The sequence below is a fragment of the Adiantum capillus-veneris genome, chromosome 30 (genome assembly GCF_014529385.1).
Source record: "Adiantum capillus-veneris isolate H3 chromosome 30, ASM1452938v2, whole genome shotgun sequence".
Classification (NCBI taxonomy): domain Eukaryota; kingdom Viridiplantae; phylum Streptophyta; class Polypodiopsida; order Polypodiales; family Pteridaceae; genus Adiantum; species Adiantum capillus-veneris.
In genome coordinates, this window is record NC_140960.1 from 36,938,709 (window position 1) to 36,943,415 (window position 4,707).

Consider the following 4,707-nt stretch of genomic DNA (forward strand, 5'->3'; position numbering starts at 1 on the left):
CAGAATGTCAATTTATTGATAAACAATATAATTGGAAACTATTTTTTGATAAATTGATGAACTGCTGCCGCACCATAAGTGCACTTTGGCCCTTGAGATTTCATTTAAAACGACTATGTGGGGTGTTATTTAGTTGGCTTGATAAGTCAAAAACAATCTATGTTAGCTTGGCTTGATAAGCTGCTAGGCTTAAATTCAGTTTTGGCACTTGAAATTGCATATATAGTCAGTGGTTGGGGTGCTATGTACTTCATCTGGTACCTCTGGTTAATGGATCTTACTAAGTCAAAGGGCCGGACATTACCGTTCTGTAAGAATTGCTAATAACTTGGGGATATCTTGGGATCATGAAGGTAAGTATATGGCAGGTACTTTTCGGCTTTGGCATAGCTTCCAAACTCGTAAAAAAAGTGGGGATTCCAAAACAAGCTTTATTGGTGTTTTCAACTGATACTGTTTGTTGTCAAGAAATAGAAATTAAATGATTAGGGATCTTATACAAAAAAGGTCGGACATGACCTCTCTTTTTCTAAAGGAATACTAATGATACCATGGGATTGCTAAAGTTTGAAGGTAAGTATATGGTTGCGTTTTTTTTTTGGGACTTAAGTATAGCTACCATGCTATGGATCTTGAAATGTTTGGATTCTTGGTGGACTTCGCCACTCAGATTGGAAAGATGAACGTACCACTCATTTTTTTGATGATGTAAAAGTAAAAAAAACTACTAACATACAAACTAGCTTGTCTAAAGTAATTAAAAGCTATAAGATGGACATGGATAACAACTGATATGGTCCATTGATACCTGTAGAACACATCCAAGGCTAATTGAATTGTTGTCTTGTTTGGATGGATGCAGGTAAGGACTCTATGTTATCTTGGATGGCTTTCTTTTCTTTGGCAAGCAACCTTTCTGTAATGAATTACTCATTGAGGAACCAGGAAGTTCTCCTATTTCTAGTATCACTGAAAGAGGATCTCTTTCCTACAATCATTGTACCTAAATAATTCTAATACTGAGTTATTTTTATACATACAGTTCATTTATTCCTTGGCCAGCTATTTTCTGAATGTGAAAATTCAATTATGTCTTATTAGTTAAGATTTAAACAGCTACACACACATCCTATACATAAGGTTTCTCCTTTTCGGAAAAACCGGGATGCTGGCCTAGGATATTTTCTTAGGAATGGAGCTCTAAATTGGACCCACAGTCGATAAATCCTTCATTTGTAGACTGGTGTTAGGTGGCCCCCTTTAGACTCTTGTTCCTGGTTCCCTGCTCACGGCTACCATAGTCTCTGACTTTTGCCGGTTGAAGGTTTGCAGGACCAAGTATACTTTACTATTTAGACACTTTTTTGCTAATATTTATGTCACTTTTTTCAGGACCGCTCACGCTATAGATTGACTGCTCGCATGAGCACTAATCACAACCCTAAGAATCATGCAAAGATTCTTGATCAGATTAAGCTTTACATTAAAAAACAAATACCAAAGGATACCTTGGCTTCTAGAACTAGACATTTCCTTTCTAGAAAAGCCAAACTATGTACTACATACTATGGCAAGAAAAAGTAAACTTGACTTTACTGTTTTTGTAGACTCTGGTCTTATCTCAAGGATTGGAACTCACCTTGGAGCCCCTCTTTGTGGCTTCATCTCTTGTCCTCAGATGTATAAGCAGTTTGGATGCTTCACAGCTTATTTATGATTCAGCTCTTGTCTCGGATAAAAAACTGTCTATCTTGCATATGTTGTCATTTAATGACTGGGTAAAGATTCTGGCTACATTGGACAAGGACTCCCTAGAAGGCATTAACTTATTGACCCAATATATTTCCCAACTTCCAGTCCTCACTACACAATATCAGCAAGAGTTTGCTCAGTTTCCTCTTCTGGAGCTGAGCTGTCAAACTTCCTTAGGAAACTCTGTGGACTTAACCCCTCGTTTGTCTGTACCCCGAATAGCCCCTCCATCCCTCCAACTGGAGGAATATTATGTAGAAATAGTGCTGCACTAGAGGCAATAAAAGAATTTCAGAACAATCTTTGTTCCCACAATGATGTCAACTTCTTAGAGATGGTACCAAAAATCTCTAAAGTGTTTCCTGTCTTACCAATAAGACAAATAGAAATTGAATCTCTACCTAACAAGGCTTTCCTTGCCCCCATCCTTAGTGAAACCTGGGTGTACTTGGCCAATCTCCCTGCCTCTATAGTGGAAGATTGTAAACTCAAGATTCTCAAAGGTAGGCAGTTCCTGGACAAGGGAGAACTAATTAAAGCACCCTTTAACCTCCACCTCATCGACCACTCCAAATGCCCCTCAAATGCTGATTGTACATACGTACTAAAGGAAGTATGGAATTTGCAAAAAGCAACCCGGATTTCTACACAGAGTTTATCTGGAATATCTTTCACCCCTATGTAAAATGTGCTTGCAGGTTTCTTGACCCCAAAGCTACCTGTGAATCAAGCATCATGTGGTTTGACCATGCAATATGGTGTATCCTCAATCACTTGGATCTATTATTCCCAGAGAAACCTGTCGACTTTCATCTGTCTCTCATCTGCTCTTGGCTTGGTGGATAGGCTAAGCAGATTGTGATTGCACAAATTGCCTTTAATATTTTCCGAGGTCTTATGCATGATAATCTGAAAGAGCTTAAAGCAGATGAGCCCGGTCTATACCTTACCACCTATGCTAACTTTAAAGGAGTCAAATTCATCACTAATCTGCTTACAGCTTGTATTGAAGATGATGAGTCTCCTGCTCTAAAAAGAGCCAACTTTGTGGCTACTCCCAACTCCTTCACCTTGTTTTTTACACCTAGATCCTCTTCTAATCGAGGAAAATCCCGTAGTGTTACAAGAGGGAGAGGCAGATTCCCCGCAATCAGAAACTTCCCTGAAATCTAACCCATGAATATATTGCAGGTCTCTACCAATCCTTGTGGAAGAAGGATTCTCGGCAAAGATGATTCGAATCATGGTGCTATCTACATACATTGTCTGTTTCACAATATCCTTCTCGATTGGATCTTACCAAAAAACCTTTTTTGTGAGTGCTTTGACATATTTTTTTGTGATCATAAACTGCTTGACAACATTCTCATAGGATGGAAATACCATCATCCTATAAAAGGATTAGTTTGAAATAATGACTTTCTTAGACAAGAAACAATCCCTTACTGTACTTGCTTTCAATTCACTTCATTTTGCAGAAACTTTGAAGGATTTGGTGAACATGTCTGTACCCAGAATCTTAGCATTATTGATAATATCACAATACGAAGACTACTAGCCAAAGGACTCAATCACATACCCAACTACCCAAAAAACCCTTACCTTGCTCTATCAGCTTTACTTAGCTGCGTCACTGACCTTGTCAGTGCTCTCCGACTGGAGATGGCAGTCCTACCAGACTTAAAGAGATTAGTGAAGAAAGGCTTCCTTCATAAAATTTCTCAACTTCCTAGGAAATGGCTTTCGTCTGATAGCTCCTGGCTTACTTCTCAACTAGCTCTTGATTTTCAACTAATCTCAGATAAATGGCTTGTGGTGGAGTTCTACCGTATCCCGAGCGACATTTTACGAGCGAATATAAATCCGAGCGAATACCTCACATGACGATATCAAAATATTGAATTGTAAAATGTAATGAAAAAAACATTTCATTTGTTGCAAGAGAAAGAAAATTTCAAAAGAATTGGAAGGTCCTATGTTGAAGAGTCGAATTCATCGTCAATGAAAACACTATGTTTTTTATGCGTTCGAAATGGAGAGGATATTCGTAAAGTGCAAACAAATTAGGGTTTACATGCATGTATAGATCAAGAACTAAACAATGAAACAAGAAACTAAATTCAACAAGCTCTACATTTGCAAGTTAAATAATTGGCATTATACACAGTCCATATTACAAGTTACACTATCAAACCATTACTATAAGACAATTCTTATAAAATCAGACAGAGTTTCCTTTGCAAGAGGAAGAAAATTTTAAAATATATCCTGGGTCCATTAATGGCCACCTCACATGAGGATTTTAAAAAATTGACTTGCAAAATCAAATAAGAAAAGTATGAACTATTTGTCGCGATGACAAAATCTTGCAACATATGATAATTCATTTGACTCTATAAAGAGTCACATTCATCATCAATGAAAACATTGCGTTTTTTAGGCGTTTCGAAGACAGGATAGTCGTATTGTGATTCCTCCACCATCCGTTGAGCTGTCGCTTCTGCGTAAATTGGCAATACACTTCCACAGACATGCAAAAGCATATATAGTCAATATACATGAAATCAAAATCTTTAAATTTCATTAATGACAATACATAAATGCCGACGAATTTATCAAAAACAACATGAAAACCAAAAACACAAAGATGATGTCAATGTCATAGGAGGAGTGAAGGCTCACTAGTCATCAAAAGGGTTGACAAATGATGGCACGTCACCCTGATCCTCAATGTCTATAGAGGTAGATGCCTCGTCTCGGCTTCGCTTTTTAGGACGAAGCAAGGGCACCACATAATCTCTGATGAGAGGCTCATCAATATCAACTGCACCACATGCTCGTCCAGACGCACAGCATGCAGCCAAAACAGGAGCTGTACCACATCCTAGCTCCAAACAAATACCTTCAGGTCGACAAAGTAGCTCCACAAAAGCCACAACAAAAGCCTGGCTCCGC

At 38.2% G+C, this 4,707-nt stretch overlaps 1 protein-coding gene across 1 annotated transcript in view; it reads left to right on the plus strand.

Moving 5' to 3' along the window:
• LOC147417809 (uncharacterized) overlaps window positions 1–1,000 on the plus strand; it is a 40,292-nt gene extending 39,292 nt beyond the window's left edge. The window contains exon 13 of the transcript XR_015187358.1: window positions 863–1,000. The gene's annotated coding sequence lies outside the window, so the exon portion shown is untranslated. The remainder of the gene's footprint in view (window positions 1–862) is intronic.
• Window positions 1,001–4,707: the final 3,707 nt, after the last annotated feature.